Below are 21,913 nucleotides of genomic sequence, written 5' to 3' on the forward strand. Positions count from 1 at the left end.
TTCATGCACAATTCACTGTTTTTTTTTATTCCACAGGGAATTCTACCCTCAAATTTGGATAAGCTAGTGTATCCTTTCGGGGTGGCCCGCCACGTATAACCATGCTGATTCTTAGAGTTAATTTCAACTGTGTTTATCAATGACCTCAGAATTGTCGATTTGCATGGTTCTTTGGGGTCTAATGGGTCTGGGAGCTTTGGTGGTAGAGCTGGCCTTTTTTGCTCTTTACTTCCCTGGGTCTGGTTCCCACCACCCTAGCTCAGACGTCTCCATCAGGTTGGTTAGTACTCTCAGATCGGTAACACCTATCTGTCTTTCTTCTTCTCTACACTTTAGGTGTTTTCCCTGAGACGATGGCTACCTGACTCCCTAGGGAACTTCTAACATTTCCTCTCCTGTCATCGGTTAGAACTCAGGGAGTAGGGAATGGTGCCTTCTTTTGCCCAGTATCACGTTCACACCTTTTTCATCCTTTCATACCTGACCCTTCACTGTACTTATCTCTTCTGCTGTTGTCCTCTCACTGCGTTACTGGCCTCCAATCTTTCCCTCCGCCTTTCCACCTCCACCCTTCGATCTTAATTCCTTTCACACTTGTATTCTTGCTAGTGCTTCTTTCTCCAACTATCCTCCTTCCTCCGTTATTCCTTTCCCGTCATCTTCTTACTGTACTGTCCCTACCTGTTACTGGTACTCTAGTTAAACTTCCGTCTACACCAATATCTACTCCTACTCTCCCACTCAATGTCGCTCTTCCCGCTTTACCACTACTACTGTTCCTATTCCGCCACTACCTCTCTACTACCACTATCTTCCTCTCATCGGACCTCCATTGCGTGTGCCCTGCTCACCTCTCTCCCCCAGGAACACCCAAGGATAAGGTGCCATGCATAATCCTAGTTCCCACTACCAACTATCTCCTTTACGCACTACTCCCACTGCCTACTTTACTTCGTTACTCCCAGTTACTATCACCACCTCTACCACTACTCCTACTCTACCTATAATACTGACACTATCTCCCTCTCTCACACAAACACTCCACAGACCTCCTCCTTAACAATCACCTCAGCACTCCACCCGCTCTTGCCTCCTCTGGTCTCTTGGATTTCGTCCTCTGCTGCCGGTCCTCACCCAACTGCATCCCACCCCAAGCTTCTTCTTATATATCCCACCGCCTGTCTAGATTGGCCACATACCCTACCAATGGCTTACCTTGCTTTCAAGGGGGGTGACACTCTTGAATGACACGGCCCGCCTCACAGGGCTGGATCAATGGCCCTATCACAATAAGTTGCAACCTTCTAAATTTTCATTTTGAACAGCAACATCACATTTCCATTGCATTTTTACCATGTCTCAACAATTGTCCCATTTCTTGTTTCAGCATTAATGTTTCCTGTTCAATTTACAACAAAACAAATGTACAGGTGTCGGGGGGTTGACCTAAAGGCAGGTGAGCTGGAGGATCCTGTTTTAATTGCCACAGATTTTTCCCAGGTACAGCACAGTCTTTAATACTATATTGCCCCGGCCAAGATACATGAAAAAAGTGTGAGATACACAGTGGAGGTAATGTAAGGTTGTTCAGACACTTCCTGTTTTACCACGCATAGGACATCCATTGAAGTACATAGAGTAGCTTTACGATGTGCAACTTCGAACATGCATTTCTCCTCATTACATATTGTCTCTAAAACCTGCATGCTCCTTGTTACATCTTTTATCTTCCTAATGACTTTCTTTACCTTATCAAGCCCTTCAAACCTGTGTGGCATTAACCTGGGCCAGCCCTTCATAAATTCAACATACATCTTTACCATTCTTCTTTCTATAGATGGCCAGAAGACAGTGTATCATCTTGACTCTGTATGAGTTGTAAAATACACATCTGTTTCTGGTGCTGCAACCTATTCTACGCACTTATCTTGCCCTCCAAACAGCTGCCTTCCTACCAGAGCATATCTCGATCCTTCTCCTTCCCAACACACACTATTTCCAACCAGTATTATCTGTCCTTTATCCAGTTTAAAAATTGCAACTATGGGTACTGCAAAGGCCATACTTCCCAATTTGAGCCAATGCTAAACCACAAATCTGGGGTCATCCCAGGGCAGAGACTAGGTATCGGGAGGTACTGTCCGGCAGCTTCATCACCCATACTTTGTGATGGGTCACCCATTCCCAGCTACATCCTGCCCATGTGCCTTACTGCTTGAAAGCACTGCCCCAGATAAAAGCAGAGTGACCTTTTCTAGTTTGTCTATTCAGCCATTTAAATGTGCCCCTTTGTAAATATCCCAAGTTGCAAGAGTAGTTTTTGCCCCATTCCATATTTCATCAACTACTTTCCTTTTCTGTCATCCTCCAAATAGCTCTTCTTCCTCTTGTTCCAACCGGATTCCAGCCTCTCATGTGCAGTTTGGGTAGTGCGGCGTGCTGGATTGAGGAGACGGACACAGATGTGCATTTTAACATGTTATGTTTATTTAAATAATAAAGAAAGAGCCTACCTTTCCCTATCAGGGATTTACTTAACCAAACCAAAGTAAAAAAAGGGGCACATGGCGTCAGGATGAAAGTCTTGAACAATATAGCCGTCCACTGTCCAAACTCCTACCCTAGCCCTGCCACTAATAACAAAACATAAACATGTGATACACCAGGAGAATACTTCTCTTCCTCTGTTAATAAAGAAAGTCTGCCCTAAGTGCGTATTCGCCATGTTCATACAACAGTTCAATTTTGCAATAGGGGAAATAACCAGGAGAATCTCTCCCTTCTCCTGGCCAACCACAGTTCCAGGCTATCAGGCAATATTGTCCCCATAAATAAAGTCGCCATACATATAGTCGCCGGGAAACGGCATAGGTGACATTATTTATGGGGACAATATATGGGGTAAATGGGAGCGGGGGTTTAGGGGGTGTCCCCTGCTCCATTTCAAAAACAGTGCGGGTTGCGGGGGTGTCCCCTGCAGGTTCCATATGATTATGTCGCCGCGAAAAAAGGCGCCATTCTTGTATGGTGACATTTCTGCGGGGACATTATCAAATGGAACCCAGTTCCAGTCAACTTTGACAGTTTCTAGATCATATAAGTTCATAGAACAGTTCACTATTTCAATAGGGGAAAAACCCAAAGAATATCTCCCTTCTCCTATATTGGGTAGTGGCCTCGCAGGAATGGGCCCCGCCCCCTGGGGAGAAGTGACCTGATGCTATGATTCGTCACAGTAGTGAGTTGTGACCTGGAAAGCAGACAGGGGAATAGTGAATAATACTGTGGCACTTTTGCATTTAATACCAAATATCGATAGCCAGTTCTTTCCAATGTTGACACTGTATTGTACTAAAGCCTTTGGTTGTATACCTGCATGTACTTCATAAACTATCCTAGATCCATCCCTGGAGAGTGCACCGCTGAATTACTCTGCACGTTCGATTATCCAGATCTCCTGAAGACTGTCTCTGTGCATATGTGGTATTTGAGTACACTTTTACTATCGATTACCATTTGTGGAGTCTAAAATGGTCAGTAAATAGCACTCTAAATGTATTAGGAGTTCTCTATTCTTCCTCAAACTAACATCATGGTCCTTTAACTCACAATACCCAGGCGCCATCTAGGTGTAGGTTGACTGTGTCTGATACCAAACTGACATTGGTACCAAGTTCTCGCCAGGCTGTTACCACTGTGGTTCCGGGCCATGCTTTATATGAATTGATCATTTTGGATATCATATTGTTTCTCTGCCTGGTGAAAAGAACAGAATGTAATAAATAGCAAGTCCAATCTGATATATGGGAAGGCTCAGGAAATGTAACAACTGTAGTCTCAATATTGGTAAGTAGGTAAGACTCGGGTTGTGATGTTATTGTGGGCTTGTCCGAATCTGTATTCAAAGCTTTGATGTATCCTCATTACTCATCCAGTTTGAGAAAGCATCGTAAGGGCATGTACCAACCCCCGCTGGGCGTTCAGCCGACAGTGGTATAAACCCCACCGTAGGTCCAACTCGCATTCCCAAACACCATTCAAGTCACAGGTCACACCCTGCCAGTGCCCAGTATAATGTTTTCGTATACCATGGCCATACTCTCATATCCAAGGATGTTACTACATTATGTTATGTTATTGTGACTTCTACCGTGCACTGCTGCCATTTTTCATGGTCTCCAGGTGCTCTGGCGGATCTGAAAAGGAAAGGAGTTGGGGTGGTTTAATAGCAGGGTTGGGAGGGACACGTGCAGGTGAGCTTTGATGTTCTGCTTGCTGGTATGGTTTTAGTCGATTGGCATTGTGTGATGTTTTATGTGTGGTTATATGTGGGTGTTTCATGTGCGTATTGGGTGTTGTGGAGAGTTGGTAGAATTGTCTGTACTTTGTGTGTTTTGTGTTGAAGGTCTGTGTTGGTTGTTGGGTATGCAGAGTGTTAGAGAGTTATTACTAGGCTTTGTTGAGGGTTATGTGGGTTGCGTCTGCTTTAGGTTAACCCTTCAGCTTAGTTTGATCATTTTCAGTTTAGCATCAGATATTTCTTTCGGTGGTCCAGTTTTGTAGTGATTTCTTGCCTTCTAGTGGAGGGACGAGAGCCACGGGTGCTGAAGCCCAGGAGTGCAGGAGGTTGTTGCCTCCAAAAGGCTTTGCAAGACACGTGGAGAAGGCCGAATCACAAACAAGAAGGCTGCATTGTGTTTCAAGGATGCCAGCGACCCTCCCGGTTGAATGACCGAGTCAGGGAGGCGAGGCTAAGCCTGTGGTACTAACCTTGACTTGCAAACTGGAAAACAAGAAAGGAACTCACACAGCCGGTGAATTGGCAAGCAACGTGAGAGACCGGTATGTGCTAAAGAATGATTGAAGTAGCAACAATATATCGCACAATCCAAGACTGCATGCGTATGGATGAGACGCGAAGAAAGGCAGAACTGCAAATGAACTTTGAAGTAACAATAGCTGGAAGGTCAGTAATACTGAGTAACAAAGTGGTCCGGTGAAAGGAAGTAGTCCATTCGAAAGTCTCTGTGAAAGGTGAAACGTTTGTAGCGATAAAGTGAATGAACAAAGCGAGGTGATTAAAATAATTGACCCCGAGGCGAGGGGAAAGAGAAAGGTTAATGTTGAACTTTGGTGCATAATACAGTGAACTACCCAGACCAGGAAGCACTGGGGCAAATAACATAGGAGTGTGAATTGAGACCTGGATGGTCAAAGTGGTCCTGCGGAGGTCAGTAGAAAATAAGCCACGCACATTCAAAAGTCTTCAACATCAGGAAACGGTCCAAGCCCGACTGAGGGGGGGGGGGAAGGTATAATAAGTTAGGGGAAGGGGATCCCTGCAAGTGTTTTGTTTTGCTGTGAAAGGTCTGAGCCCGATCGAGGGAGACCGGTTTGAACGTTTGCTTTGAAAGGTCTGAGCCAGGCGGAGGGGGAATGGTGTGAACATTTTGGTGAACTGTACTTTTGCTTTAAGAGGTGTGAGAAACCACAAGTTGTCTCGCCCGCTAGTCCCCAGTGATCTGTCATCCAGGTGGCAAGGACACGGCCATAGCTTTTGGATCCAGTTCCTGGGGAAGGACGAGTGCGGGAGGATCACCTGTATGAGGGGTCTTCGGGGAGTGGAAGTGGGACAACGGATGGCGAGACATGGTATCCCCTTCCCTCTAACAACACCTTTATCCCACCCTGCCCGGATGAGGGGGATATAAGGTGACAAATATTGTGAAAAAGGGATCTGAGCCCGGCTGAGGGGGATCCGAGGTGAATTGTGTACCACCCGAACTGAATACTTGTGCAAATGGAAGAAGAAGAAGAACTTGTTTGGTTAATTGCATCAGGTCCTCTTGAGCAAAGAGACTTTTTAATGCAAGGTGACTCGCGCATTGAAGGCTCTGATGCTAAAGATTTGAACTGTTTCCTCGTGCGAAAGAAGCCAGAGAACCTCCTTATCCTGTGCTGAAAACGTGGGGAAGGGAGGCCAATGGCCTGAACAACCTGGCATATCATTTTGAACACTTCTTTCTTTATATATCATCGTTACCCACACTATTTGTATTTACAGGTTTACAGGTAAGGATTGTTTTTTTTTTAGTATAGGCCCTTTTACTTGGACACAGGTACCACTAAGACTGCACAATTATTATTTGATGGTCGTAGCTTGCTTCCATCAGTAGATTTAGTTAGGTTATCAAAACAATTTTGAAGTTCAATAAACACACTTGAACTGTGGTCACTTGTGTCTGTCAGGTCCGAGCCCGACAGAGATGGCCCAAGGTGAACTGTTTTGTGAACTGTGTTTTGAAAGTTGGAAAGTTACTTTAACATGGAAGGCCAGGCAGGCCTCAATCCATGTCGTGAAATGCCTTTGTGTTGAGATCCTAAGCCAGAGTGTGTCATCTTGCCTACAGGTACCGTCTTACCACGTGCTGTCCAACGTGGGGAGGAGAGCTGACTCAGTCACATTTATTCTTCATATTCGAACACTGATTTTCCTTTCCATACATATTCTCCTTTTCACACTTTTTGTACAAGATATAGGGCAGGCCTTAGATTTTGTTTGCATAGGCCATTTTGATTTGACCGAGACTGACTAAGACTGTCATATTTATTATTTGATGGTCGAGACTACTCCCATCTTCGATATAGTTTCTTTGTTTGTTTGTTTTATTCATTTGTAGTGCGCTCCAGACCCGAGGGTATCAGGGCACGAGGGCAACAAGGATATTCTCAGCTTGGTTACATTGCTGTACAAAGTTTACAAATTATACAAGGAATAAAAGTGCAGGTACAAGGGAGGTGCAATAACAACCATAAACAAAATGTACATGGGAGGCCCGAATCGGTTATTACCAGTCATTTTCCTTTACTCAGTGGATATAGTTGCGTCAGAAGTGAGGGGAGGTTTGTGTTGTTCTTAGTGATGGAGGCAGGGAGTTCCGGTATTGAGCCGCTTTCACCTGGAAGCTGGTCCCTCCAGTTTTAGATTGTTTGAATCTGGGTATTGTGAGTAGGTTGGAGTTCGCTGTTCTAGTGGGTATGTTATGGGTGTATCTCGTGAATCTGTCTATAAGGTAGCGTGGGGCTGCATTATTGAGGCATTTATGCGTGAGTGAGGCTATCCTCAGCAGGATTTTGTCAGTAGTAAGCCAATTGTTGGCTCTCCTGGTGTTGGTGATATGTTCTTTTCTTGATGCTTAGAGCTGCTCTGAGAGCATTATTTTGCAGAATTTGGATTTTGCTATATATTATTTGTTGGCTCCGACATAAAGGGCATTACAATAGTCCAGTTTGGATAGGATGAGGGCTCTAGCTAGGGTAATAGAGCTTTGAGTTGAGAGGAAGGGTTTGGCTTCTCTAATTAGTTTACAGGTGTAAGCTGTAGAAGAGGCCATGGAGCTGACCTGTTTGTGGAAGGAGAGGGTAGCGTCGAGGTAAAACCCCAGTGTTTTAACTTCCTTGGCCATATTGCTCAAGTTGCCATCTATGATAAAGCTAGCGTATTGGTGGTCAAGTTTGTTTAAGTTAAGGGTGGTGCCCAGAATGATGAGCTCTGTCTTGTTATCATCTATAGGGAAAAGTAGGAGTTTCTCCAACCCCATTGAAACTTCAATAAAAGTTTTGCAAATTGTAGCCTTTGTGTCAGTGTCATACCTGTGATACCAGGCCTCCCTTACAGCATGCAGCTCGACCTTTATGACGTTGAACCCATGCTCAGTGTCATTTGCCAACTGGACCAGCTCCCAGCGTACAATTTGAAGCCATTTTGCATTGGCCCCTGCTTGTACGCCGGGAATCAAAAGGGAGGCAAAGAAGGTCTCAGCTGAGTAGGGATGTAACGGTATTACGGTATACCGTTAAAGATACCGTGAACCACTTAATTGAACAATAATAACCGTCACATTGTTTATACCGGTATACCGTTCATACCGTTAAGTGTGCTTTTCAATCTGATTTGGAAAGGCTGCAGTAAGCAAGTGCTGCGCAGTCTTGGTAAGGCACTGTTGGATGTGCCGTCTGCCAAGTAGTTTCAGTTTGAGCAGTTTTTAATGCCATTCCATAAACCACACGTGACTGACACAAAATCAGTATGTTAGCAATAGGAAGAATAAATACAGTGCTAAGAAGGAAAAGGGTTTACTTTTTTTTTTTTATTTACATTTTTCTTTTAAAGCGCTCACACAGCCCGCGGGCATCGAGGCGCTGTTAAAGAAATTGATTTTTGTCTTAGTTGCGTATTTATAACGCGCTTAAACACCCAGAGGTTTTTAAGCGCGGACCCGGGGATCGAACCTGTGTTGCTTCGTGGTCTTGCTTCCAATGCACGCACGTTGCCGCTGAGCTATCCTCCCGGGACTTTTGGGTTGGCGGCTTTGGGGTTTATATATTTATAATGGATAATGTTTTCTAAACATATGACAATGGGGGATTTCCCTGGTTCTATCATTGAATTTACATATAATAAGTCACACTACGAAATTTACTCATCTCTGTGGGTATTACCTGCTGCCATACCAAAGGGTAACATGTCCGTGATTACTAAACACCTTTTGGCCCGGAAGTAACTAAGGCTGCAACGTAAAGAGAGAGTGCGTGTGCATGTGTGTGTGTACGCGCACAAGCGTATACTACCATCAGACTCCATTAATCTGTGGCATGCAGGTTATCAAGATGGCAACATGTTCATCTTCACCAGTAGCCAGTGGGGGAGCTAAAAGCCTAAATGACAACCTAAGAAAAGCTATTCAGTTCGCTTTGCCAGTCGCAGCAGGGCCCCCCTCCTCCTCTCCACACGTGTGTTTGGTGGAAGCAAGGGGTGGCATTTCAGTGGAAAGTATGTTGAAAAGCCCAATTCTGGCCCTGGGTGCCTGGTTTTGTTTGTAATGATAAATCTGACAATTTATGACCTTTTAGAAAATATTTGTTAAGATTAGTTAACTCCACTTGCTATACCACGATAACCATGATATACCGTCATTTGGCAAGAAGGTTATTGTACCGTCATAAAACTAATACCGTGACACCCCTACAGCTGAGCTGAACAGTCTATATTCTTCAGGGATTTCAACGAGCAATACAGCTGAGTCTCTAGATAGGTTGTTTGATCTCTTCTTCCTCTGCAGTTTCTCGTATTGCCCTTTTCCGGGTATGATGCGAAATTCTGGTGGCGGTAACATGTTCTGTTCTTCGAATGCAGGAGAAATGGTTGGGCTGTGTCAGGTATTGGCCCCCCCTTATAAGTGTTCTGCGATTACTAATAGTGCTGATTGCAGTGTGACCAACGACCAGTAGCCCATCAATGATGGTGGGAGGTGCAAATACACTAGTTGGCCACAGACCCAGTAGTAATCCATCATAGCGTAGCGCTATATAAATGCCATATTATTATTATTATTATAGCTGCTGTGCGCTTTTTCAGGTCTGGAATCAGTAGGGTCCTGTTGCATCGTCCATTAGAGCCGATAAAAATAGTTCCTTCACTGTGGAAGCAAAGTTAGTATGTTTCTTCTCTGTGCACTTTCACTGGTTTTTTGATCGCTGCAATTCATGTCAAAGTCCTTGGATCACCAAATACAGTTGCTGCAGGCATTTAATGTCTCTTGGATTATCGTTACATTGCAGGGGGTCTGTATCGATGAGCTCTAGTCGTACTCTGTGTGACTGGAAGGTGCTTTAACCCTACATAGCACAGGATGAACCAGGCACTGTGCCTCTATGTTTGGTACTTACTGTGGTACTAATACCTTGGGTACCCCTTACACATGTAGGATTAGTGAACACACGTAACAGCTGCCATTTGCTGTTTGTCTCCCTACCGCACTCATATACATGTACCACCTGTGGGTCATCTCATGGTGTAGTACATCTTCAATAGCATTAACGCCTTTCCCATGGTATGCATCGTACTTGGCCTTTCGTGCTTGCCATTTCATTCTTTTATGTGTTCCCAAGGAATTACTCACAACACTTCCACTGCTAATATCATCACAAGTGCTTATGTTATGAAAAATAAAATACTTTTAAAAACAAATGGAAAAACATGTTCTAATATCATACTCTTGCTCATACTTGTTGGTCTGCTATAACTGTTATTACACACTTTACTATTATTATTTATGTATTTATTTATTGTATTTGTTGCAAGTGCCCAGACCCAGAGGTATCACAGCGCTAGGAAGGCAGTAATTAGTGCGTTACAGGGTTACATTTCAGCATAGATAGTAGGTGATGTTCCAATGTGGACAGTCGGCTGAGATAGTTATACATATTTGTTCAATAGTAAGGTTTTTACTTTCTTTCGGAAGAGTGTGTAACTGGCTTTGTTTTGGCTATGCTGAGGGAGGGCGTTCCAGAGTGTGGTAGCAATGGTGGTAAAGCAGGAGCCCCCGGCTCTCTTTTTGGCAAATCTAGGTATGTGCAGGGCAGATGGTGGTGGAGGAGCGAAGAGTGTGTGTGTTGTGTTTCTTGGTGATACGGTTCATGAGGTGGGGTGTCAGTGTTGTGTAAGCAGCAATAGGTGATAGTAAGGAGTTTTTAGTCAATACATGCTTTGATGGGGAGCAAATAAGCCTCCCAACTGATTTGTGAGATGTGATCGGAGCATTTAATGTCCCAAACAGCTCTGAGAGCGTTATTTTGGAGCAATTGGAGTTTGTTGATGTTTTTGGTTGCGGTCCCAGCTAGGATGGCATTGCAATAGTCCAGTTTATATATACATATTTACAGTGATGTTGGTGATGTTTGTGTATGTACTCCCAAATCCCCCTCTTTTATATGATGTCCCCATATAAAAGATGTTCTCCAATGACTCCCTAATATGAACATTAAAATGGTAAATACTGCTGCACTAAAATGCATGCCACACATTTGCGAATATGAGCATCTAGGAACATTTTGATAGCTATAATATTTTCTAACATATATAGATGTATCTAATGATGCTGGTTCCATCGTCTTCTCTCCTATAAGGATATAAGAATGCACATAAAGGAAAGAAAAAATCAAGGAGGAAAGAAGGGCAAAGAGAAGAAGTAGAAAGAAGGATAAAGAACAAGAGAGAAAGGAAGAGAAACAGTATGTAACAAGAAAGAGAGAAAGACATTTTATAAAATGTTTACGTTTAAACATTTGTATGTGCGCACAAATGAGATATGGGTTGAGAGGAAATGTGCAATTTTAGCCAATGTCTAGTGATGGGGTACATGCTCGGTGCCTTTAAGACAATTGTGTACTGTTTGGGGGTGCCCTGCGGACATCAGATAGGTGGATCCAATAATGAAGCCCCTTCACTTTTACAGCGAGGGGGGGGTTTGAAAACACCACTTCGTAGGGGCCATTGTGGGATATATTGACCCACTCAACAGTATTTGCCCACATCACAAAGCTGCATTTGTGCAGAAACAGCTAAATGGTTGTGCTGGCTCCTGTGAGCGCCATGGCCTCAAGCCTGCGTTTTGCAGCAAAAGAAAGATGACTGCACCTTCTTGCCAAGCATACATTGGGCAGGATGGAACAAGGGGACACACTGAAATAGCGTGCCAGTGTGTTCTGACATATACAAAATTGAAAAGGCAGCACTGCTTTGCTGAAAACCCCAAAATCCCCATTGAAAAAAAGAAACGTTTTCACCTTTAAAATAAAATGCTGCTATGATGCTAATTCCGTCTGTTCTTTCTTAAACCACTGTGATCAATAAGGCCCTGTCATGCCCAGGATATCTCATTGTGCTTCAGCCAAACCAGGCATGATTTCTGAATGACAGGCCCTGTCAAACCAACTTTGAGAAAAATCAACAAGGAGCTTCACTTTTCCTGCACTGGAAAAACTGTTCATTTCTTTACAAATATATCAAAGCTCGGTAGTTCAAAAGAGACTCCAGCTATCTGAGCCATATCGGTTTCTGTACATCTGTGCTTCAGACAAAACCCCTGCACTCAGGAAAATAACCATGGCTGTAGGACAGAGTGGGAACCTGATTAAGATGCAAAAACAAATGTAAAAAGAAATGCCAGCTGTGCACCACGTGTAGAAAATGGGCGTTGCTAAACTAAAGGAGAAAAATACCTGTTTAAAAAGTAAACTGTTGAATGAAAGCCTGCCATTACCTAGCCATGTGAAGGGGTTTTGTTGCTGGTGATAATACACACATGGGCTATTTTATTCCATAGGCTTGTTTTAATTCAGGACCAAATATGAGAAAATAAAGTTTTAAACCGCCTTGGCTGGATTTGCAAGCTGTCAAAAACAGGTTATTCCGGTTGGCAGAGGTAAAGCTTCCCCCTAGGAAGGGAGCCACACCCCACTGATAATTACTAGGCTGGAAAGAATTTAGTCTGGGCTGAACCCACTGACAATGAAACTTCCAGTACAGGGAAGTGATAAGTAGGGAGGGGAAATAAACCTTCAATCAAGCTGTAACCCCCCACCTTGCTCTGGAATAAGTGACAGTTGGTGGCTGCTGAAGAGAGGAAAAAAAGTTGGTCCAGTGACAAAGGATTGCCATTTGCTTCCAGAGACCAATTCATAAATAAACTTTAAATACTTTTATCTCTGCAGAAAGACCTTGTAAGAAGATAACAATTTCGCAGTTTAGAAGTGATTTTATGGGCTTTCTTTGAAGACATGGTAGAATTCACTGACACTTTGGGGACAGAAATGGCTAAGTAATGCGGATTACAAGAAAAGCATCCATGTTGCAAATGCAAAGTTTTGTACATACATCCCTTCTGAACATCCACACCCATTTATAAAGTTATAGAATTTTGAGTAATATAAATCCCATTAAAAAGCGCAAAAAACTGGTAGAAGGGCGAAACAAGGTCTCACAAACTGGAGGATTGGACTGCTATGTGCTGCATAAAATATGTAACCTGCTTATGTAAGTGTTTAGATGTTTCCACTGTATGAAGATGCCATTTAGGGCAAAAATGGATTTTAGGTAAAGTAATTGTGGGAGGTTTTGGACATTGTAAAACTCAAATCATAAATCTGACATCGTTTTCTGGAAATCCAACCAGCTGAGAGCGAGGCAGAGACTATTACCCGTGTCCAATCTAGTTGTTAGAGGCATGTTTTGTTAAGCCTGCCCCAGCCATATACTTTGATGATGTCACTATGCATTATAAATCAGAGTCCCTGACAAGACTTTAGGAGACACTCTTCCTGAAGTTCCTGCGCTGCGTTCCTGGTACATTAATCATCCAGATTCCAGATCCCAACTACAAGGCCAAAGAATTGCTGACTCTACTCCGGGGCCCACTGCAGAACCCAAGCAGTGCTGATCCTATCCCAACAACGCCTCAATTCTGAAAACCCACTAATCTCCCATTAAAAAGGGGAAAGCTGTGGTACATTTTGCATCCTGAACCAGCCTGACTTACTGCCCCCTCACTGCATGCCCGCTAAAATTCTGCCACCCAGCTGATCTTTAGTATCCAGTGACCAGTATTGCCAGTCCAGAAGTGCCATCCGGTGACCAGAACTGCTCAGCTGTTTGCCAGGCGCACCACCGTGTTGTGACCAGACCCTATTGACAGTCCAAAAATCCCAAAACTAAAAGTGGACTGGAAGTATCAATCACCACCCCATAGAAAGCCATAGTATACCTCGTCTTGTCGTTGTCCTTATCCCACTCTCTAAGCTATCCTATCCTTATCCTGGTAACTTTTAAAACTGTCAGAATTATCCCTGCAACTCTGCCCTTGATTTCTAGTGCTAGCGCCATCTCTCTTTTCAATTTTGTCTTGTATAATCCTATGCCATTAGTCATATTTCGAGTGATCGGACTGGTTTCCACCAGGGTCGGGCACTGGGGTGACAGGGTTGAAGTTGCAAATCAACCCTGGATCTTACTGTGTCATCTTCGGTGGTCTAGCCTGAATACCCTAGTTTAGAGTAAAACTATTCTCGTCACAACTGATTTCCTTTCCTATTTCACACCTTCATTTTACTCAAAGTGCACTTTTTTAGATCTTGCATAACTCATCCAGTTTCATAGCTAGAGATCTAGTTTCACTTCTAGAATATCCCTGGGATATACCTCTACCCCCCAGCCCAACCGCACTCCAAATCAGTGTATTTCACCCATTTTTATTAAAAACCGTTTGGGTAATTTAAGGCGGGAATTGAAAAAATGCAACTTTTACACGTGTCATTTTTCTGCAATCTGTTTTAAACTTTCCACTAATTTTCGAACTGTATGCTCTTGGTAATCCATTTGTTGTGCTTATTAGTGTCTTTGCATTGTTGCTTTAGTGAGGAATTATATTTACATCTAGGTTTTTAACACACATTCATTATTTATTTGTCCATTTCCGAGTGTTATTTCATAACATTGCAAGGGGTTTAAAAGGCCAGATTTGGATTCCGTTTCCTCTTTCTTATTCCTGATTACCTGCTGCTTCTGTTTATCCACTCAGAATTGATTTTTTGTGGGTTAAGGGAACATTGCAGGGGGAAATGCTATCTTTCCTAAATCACAAAGTGCTCCTATTCCGCTGTGCTGTGTATATGTTCTACTAGAAGGGTAAACCTTGTGCATTACTCACATTCTCATTTTAATTATCACCACATTGGTGATTGATTCCCCATATTAAAAAGTGTATGATTTCTTTTGAATTTTAAAATAAATAAATATTGTATTTTACCAACCAGCCTAGTTCATGGTCCATTGTGACCCGGTGTATTTGAAAAGGGGGTGTGATATGAGCGGTGTACCATCTCAATATTGAATCTATATAATATAAAGAGATAAGCATTTCAGTTGTGCGCCGCATACTAGGCCGAGACAAAGACGTGTGTTGTCTGATTGAAATCCTTAATAAATTTGGGGGCTCGAGTCCGAGATTGAGTTTGGTTACCACCCGTGGCAGTCTAACACAGCAGACTAACCTGCAAGGTAGTGCTACTTTGTGTGGTTGGAATACTGTGTTACAAGCACCCTCCTACCCCCCAAAAAAGCAAATACTCTAAGTACCAGGCCTGTGTCTAAAAATTAAAACTAAATCAACCCCAAAATAGACAGAAAGCAATCGAATGCAGGTTACCCTTCCATAAATAAATCAATTAATAAAGAAAGAACATGTCCAAAATGACCGTAGTAGAAATCGATATGGCTAAGGAGCACCTTCTGCACAAGCTATTTGTCAGAGGGGAATGGCCAGAACAGGATGAAAAAGTCTGGCTACAAGAAATAACACAACAGGTCACCGTCATGAACCTGGATACATGACAGGACGGTGGCCTATTACACCAAGCTAAATTCTCCAGGCAGCAGCGGTTCGGCAGGCGGGGAGTCTGTTGCTGTCGTGTTTACAGTGTTCAGTGTGTCCTCTTGCAGGGCGGTGCAATCTGTCAGGAGATGCATTTAATTGCACGTATTAGTGTTGTCAACTACTCTTTGAATTCTTCACCTAAAACTGCTGCTGCCTTATGAGCAGCAGATACCCTACTGACTAGGGATATGGGTGTGTTTATGCGCCGACCATCAACCACGTCATGGGGTGATAAATGATGGTCTTTGCTGGGTTGTGTGCATAAACTGAAGAGCGCCAATGGTAAGCAATGCACCCATTTCTTTGGTGCAAAGCTTAGATAGTTTGCTTTTTGAGAAGCCCATTGATCCTCACCACAACGCTGTTGACCTGGGGGTGATAAATTGAACACAGCCAGTGCTTAATACCAGGTAGTGCTGTGATCTCCGTAAAGAGCCCATTGAATGCAGTTATCGGACCTTAACATATCGCACATGCACCATCGGGGGAAAACTTCATGAACCAAGAATTTGGCTGCACATTTGTCATTCGGATGTGCACAAGGTCCAGCTTCAAACCACTGTGAAAAATGGTAGACCACAATGGTAGACCACAGCAATTAAATATCGGGATCCATTGCATCTTTCCCCCAGGTTCACGCAGCCTATGTGTAGCTCGAGGAATGCCAAATAGGGCTGGGCAACATGCCCCATAAATTTGGACCATCATGTCTGTGCTGAAAGTTTGGCATGTGGTGTAGTGTATGATCATGCTAGTGAGGTGCGCCTGGAGATTGGGCACAAACCAATCGTCCTGTATGTCGGCCGGAGTGTCTTGCTTTCAACTGTGGGAGGGGTGGTGTAGCTGATCAAAAGCTATTGTTAACAGTTCATACAGCAATACTGCCTTGCTAGTGCATTCCTGCCGCCATAAGTCTAGTAGTTCTATAAGCTGTACAATAGGCATTGCTGTATATGGGGTGTTCTGTTGATTAGTTGAGGGCGTGGTTACAACATATTCAGCAAGTGTGGATACCGGGAGATAAGCTGCAAATTTGGCCGCCGCGTCTGCGGCGTTCCCCAGTGAAATTACGTCTGTGTTATTGGTATGGGCGGCACACTTACTGACCGCCACTAAAGAGGGCTGGGACAATGCGGAAATCAATATGTCTAGCAGAGCGGCATGCTGTACTGGGGAACAGTCTGCTCCCTGGAAACCCCTCCTTTTCCACTGCGGCAGACCGGCATGCACTGTTGTAGTGACGTATACCGAGTCGGAATAAATGGCCATGTGGCATCCTTGCAACGCCCGCAGCACCTTAATGAGTGCTATGAGTTCTGCTGCTTGGGATGAGTAATGCATCAGAAATCTTTTCATAAAAAGTGTCTCATATTCTCCTCCCTCGAGGCGCACTACTGCGGCGTCCGAATCTCTCTGGCCGTCCCTTGGTCAATTGTTGCTGACCCGTCAACAAAGAGAACCTCCCCCTCCTCCAATGGACTCTCCCTGCTAGGCCCTGAAGACCCTCGCGCATGGAAACAAGGCACAATCACCATACACCAAGTGATACGACGGACGCGAGGATCGATTTCCAAGTACTAGGGTTTATTGCAAAGCAAATATTCTCAGTCGGCCGACTGGGTCTAACATCTCGCAAGGTGTGTCACCCAGACCTCGTGAGACGCAAGAGAGCAAACATTCTATAACAGTATCATATATACAAAAAGACAATCGTACGATCTCTTTGTGACACATCAAAACCACCCATAATGTATCTTCTTGAGCTAGGGTTCGGTAATTGACAATTATGACAAATATGACACATTATGACATGTTTCTTATTCAATCTATATTACTTGTTATAGCAACAGTTGCAATTTGCGGTAAGCAGACATAGTTCTTTGTTATGAAGAACACAAGGCACTTGTTTAGCGAGGAAACTGTGTTCATTGGAGAGACACGTTCCAAAGTATGTTATCTTCTGGTTTCTATTCGTGAACTAGGGGTCAGCCTGATCTAAGGAGGGCACCGAAGGGGGGCTGCTAGGAGAAGTATAATTCATGCTTTAACGGCCTGTTTCTACAGTTTCAGCAAGACCGGCCGGCACCTGGCCTCGTGATTAAATGACTCTCTGCTCGTCTTCAATGACTTGTGAGGGAGGAAAACAATGTATTTCTCTACTGCCTGGCATTTCTGTCTGGGCTGGTCTCTCAACATGTAAACTGTGGCCTTGCTCCGTGCATGAGCTTTATGAAATAAAATACATTTTGCAAAGCGTTTAACAGAAGGGCAAAGAAAGCAAATGGCAGATCTAGGACACAAAATGGACGCTCTCTGGTTATGCTGACGATTCTGTGTTGGCGATGTAGGGCATATGATGCGATTGGTTTTCGGGAACATAATATACCTTCTATGCTTTGGTAGGGTAATTTCTGGACTCATATCCCTTGCCTTAGGAATGTCATCTTCCTGCCCGTCATACGTGACACAGTCATACACTGCTAAATCCACTTCTGTACACACCTCTGTCAAAAAGGTGGCAGGGTTCACTGTTCTGCACCGTACAACCTAGATGTTTGGGCTTCAGAGGATCATTTCAAATGCTGAAGCTCTCTGTGTGGTCAGGCTAGATTTTGACCTCTCTAAAAGGCTGAACACTGAATGCTCCACGTACAAAGTGACGGAACACTCCATTACAATTGTGGAACTTTTCTGACAACGAACGCTTGCCCATTGACAAGCTCCCAGAACCGACTGAGAAGCACTCAGGGCACTGGGAGGGGTGACGCCGGACAGAGTGGTTCACATGCGAGTCTCATGGAGATGGAGGCAACAACCCGAGCCAATCCTTACCATCCCCAACCGCCCATTTAGCTACAACTAGGTAGGTACTGCTGGGTTGTGGAACTGGTGAGATACCACCAATCACCACACTAACTGAGGTATGGACACTGGCAGGTGCACTAGCCATGTGGGTGGGGGTGAGGAACATGCAAGGTTGGTGATGGAGCGGGCGGAGGAGGCAGCAAGATGTTCAAGGGGCCTCGAATGCAAAACTGGCACAGACCTTCAGAGGCACTAGGTGCCCAAGCACCCCATCAGGTGAGATTACACGAGCCCTTTTGGTCAATTCAGGATAGAGATGCCAACTAACCAATACCACTAACAATTTCCTCCTCTTCATACACCTCACAAACTCCAAAACAAACACAACCATAAATCTCCAGCACAACAAACCGCACAAACTTCACTGCACTGCAACAACAAAACAATAAACACACATAGACTCGCACATCAGTACACGAAGACTACCGGCCGCATACACCCCAGGCCCAGCCGACGGACCCACCGGGCTGAGGCTGCCAACAGCACATCACTGCACTCTTGCACTTTTCCAGCCTCCTCCCTCTAACTCACCATCCCTCCCTCTTTCAGAGCCGCCAGAGCGACAGGGGACCACTCCGGTGGTGATATTGTGCGGTACAAATGTCCTTTAACATTAGAATGTGAGAAAATATAAAATTCCTGTGTATAGTCTGGGGTGGCAAGCACTGGGGCTGTAGATGTCACTTCCATTAAGTCATTAACATTTTTGATCATGTCTGCTGTCCATTCGAGTTTGTGATTGCCTTTTTATGCTTCCTTGAGGGCCTGCAGGGGCAGCCTAGTATATGCTGCACAGTCCAAAATCCATGCCCTGCAGTAGTTGCATAGCCCTAAGAATTTCTGCATGTCTTTTACTGTTATGGGCTGGGGGGGTGCCTGCACATACGCTGCTCTGTCTGGTATTATTATTTTGCTGTTTGTTGATTTTAACTGGGCTAAAACAGCACTTCCTGTTGGCAGTACTGTAGTTTGGCTTTGTCAACCTTGTACTCCTTCCGGGCTAGTAACTGCAATAGTGTGATGGAGTCCCTCCGGCCGTGTTGCTCATTATCGCTACAGATAAGTAGGCCATCCACGTACTGGATGATCGTACTGGGCATTTGGATGTTTCCTAGATTGCCGTGTAATATTCTGTTGAAAAGGCTTGGGTTCTCGCAGTACGCCTGAGGCAAACGAGTATGTTCGTAGTGCTTTCAGCCATGGGTTAACATGGTCAGATATTGTGAATCGGGATGCAGAGGTATCGAAGAGAAGGGGTTCTTTAGACCAACCACTGTAAAGTAGGTCGCCTCCTTGGGGATACTAGATAGAATGGTGACAGGGTTGGTGACCACAGGAAACTCCTGTACCACATAATCTAGGACGCATGAATCCTGGATCATTTTCCAATTGCCCTCTGTTTCCTTTTTCACAGGGTAGATCGCTGTGTTACCCAGTTAGGCGTATTATCTCTTGATTGAGCAGGGCCAGTATTGTGTCTCTATTTCCCTCCTCTGCCTCTCTTGATAGTGGGTACTGTTTCACCAGGGGTAGCACTGCTTCTGCCTTAGCGTTATCTGTACTGGGGTGGCCTCTTTTAAGAGCCCATCATGTGGGTTGGTTGTCCACAACTGCTCAGGTACATATCCTAAGTCTTGTTCAATGAAAGGGTGCGGCCCACAACAGCCATCAGGGGGCATTGCACTTTTCTTTCGATATTGCACCATAATCTCACAGGGAATACAAATCTCTAGAATCTTTTCTGTCACTTTCATTATTCTCAAACAATTCTGCATCTATCACTTCCTTAAGAGGTACAGTGGGGTCAATGCAAAGCACTGTACGCCACTCGCACCTGTGCCTGTCTGTTCCTAGTACAACCACTCTCTCCGCTGATGCCAACAACCCTGGCAGGTCTAGGGACATGATTGTGCCCGCCACCAATTCCAGGGACACTACTGAGTGAAAAATAAAATCTGTCGGCACCCTCCAACAGTTCTTTGCAATCTGTGGCACCGCTTCCACAAGTACTGTTATTCCATAGATAAGCATGTCTGGGTCTACGGGTATCCCCGGACCACCACCTCCCCTGCCATTGCATGCATCGCCACTATTGCTCTTATTGCACACATTCCTGGCGTGGCACAAACAATGCCTTGATCTGTGAACAGAATTGTCATATTCAACTTGCTGAGCAGATCCCTGCCCAGCAAGTTGGCAGGAAAGGTTCCTGAATACAATAAGGGAGCGTGCACCACCTTCCCAGCCACCTTTACATCCAGATCTGTTGTGTACGGAACTGTAGAAATAGCCCCAGAGAAGCCCTGCATGTCAAGAGTTTTGCCTGATAATGGGAAGTCCCCCTCACTGATGCATGATTTTAATGGACCCGAATCAACCATAAAAATGAATTGGTTATTTCCTATCTCTGCCCCCACCAAGGGTTCCTCATCAGGGTTGAGGGTCATTGACAAGACCGGACACGCAAGAGTTCTCTGTGGCCTCTCCTAATCAGGATAGGTTTCCCCCCACAACAGCTGCGCCTCTAATAAGGCTGACCGTACCATTTGATGTTCCGTTGAATGAGGTTGTGTCACCTCCCTGTTGCAGTGAGTGTTGGGGTGTGTATTGTACTGCTTGCTGCTACTGCGCAGGGGGTAACTGTGTATGTATGGTGTACCTCGTAGCATATAGACGTCATTCTGAGTGCCAACCCTGGGCCTTAGTTATACCCCATCCCTGGTCTGCTCCTACATTGCCTCGCAAAATGCCCCCATGTCCCACAGTTCCAGCATTGTGACGGCCCCATTCACCCCAACCCTCCTGGGCCATCCTCCCCCAAAGTCCCCTCCCCTTGCTCCTCAAAATCCACCTCTTCCTCGCTGCTGTCCTTCTGGTTGCCACTGTGGGCCATGGTACTGTGGACCCCCGCCCCACTGTCCTTTCCCTCCGTAAGGAACTCATGGTGCCAACAGTAAAGACAGACACAAGTGATCACAGTTCAAGGGTGTTTATTAAACTGAATGTGCAGTTTGGAAAAACTCGTAATCTAAACCTAAATCTAAGATGGGAGCAAGCTTCGACCATCAAATGAAAAATAAGGCAGTCCTTGTGGCGTCTTGTCAAATCAAAAAGGCCCTATACTAAAAAATCCTATTGCCAAACCTTACAACTAAATACAATAAGAGTGTGGGATAGGATTCATAAGAAAGAAAGAAGTGTTCTCAAATAATATTTCAGGATGCAGTAGCCGGGGTCTCCCTTCCCCACGTTTGAGCACGGGACAAGGTGGGACCTTTGAGCACAGCACACTCTCAAGCTTTTCCAGCATGAGACAATAGTCCCGTTCTCAGCTTTCAGGAGCCTCTATGGCCAAGTCTCTTTTCTCTCAAAAGTCTCATGCCTTCGAGGAGCTGGTTTATTAAAAGATAATAAATGAGAAGTTCCTTTTAAGTTGTATTTAGGGTGATGGTTCTTCACCCTTGAGTCCCCCTCTTCTGTGCGCATGCCCCTCTCAAATGTCAGCCTCCCTCTATCGGGTTCACAAAGGCTTTTATTCCAAATGTCATTGGGTGATAGCTTTTCACCCCTGCATCCTCTTCTTCCGGGCTCAGACCCCTCTCGACTGTTAGCTTCTGCTTGAAGCACTTGTACCTGTGGAATCACAAATCTTAATGTCTTTTTAGACAAAAAACTGTTGACATCCCTCTGTCGGGTTCACTCTTGACAAACATACAGTTCCTTCTCTTTTCTCATAACACAGGATTTGTCTGCTGTAGCTTTCAATGGTTTGTCGG

At 44.6% G+C, this 21,913-nt stretch overlaps 1 protein-coding gene across 1 annotated transcript in view; it reads left to right on the plus strand.

Moving 5' to 3' along the window:
- Positions 1–21,913, plus strand: part of LOC138515428 (zinc finger protein 208-like) — a 410,867-nt gene that overhangs the window by 36,771 nt on the left and 352,183 nt on the right. Inside the window, exon 3 of the mRNA XM_069630272.1 lies at positions 10,969–11,073. The gene's annotated coding sequence lies outside the window, so the exon portion shown is untranslated. The remainder of the gene's footprint in view (positions 1–10,968; positions 11,074–21,913) is intronic.

The sequence above is a fragment of the Ambystoma mexicanum genome, chromosome 6q (genome assembly GCF_040938575.1).
Source record: "Ambystoma mexicanum isolate Mex_15411 chromosome 6q, UKY_AmexF1_1, whole genome shotgun sequence".
NCBI classification, from domain to species: Eukaryota; Metazoa; Chordata; class Amphibia; order Caudata; family Ambystomatidae; genus Ambystoma; species Ambystoma mexicanum.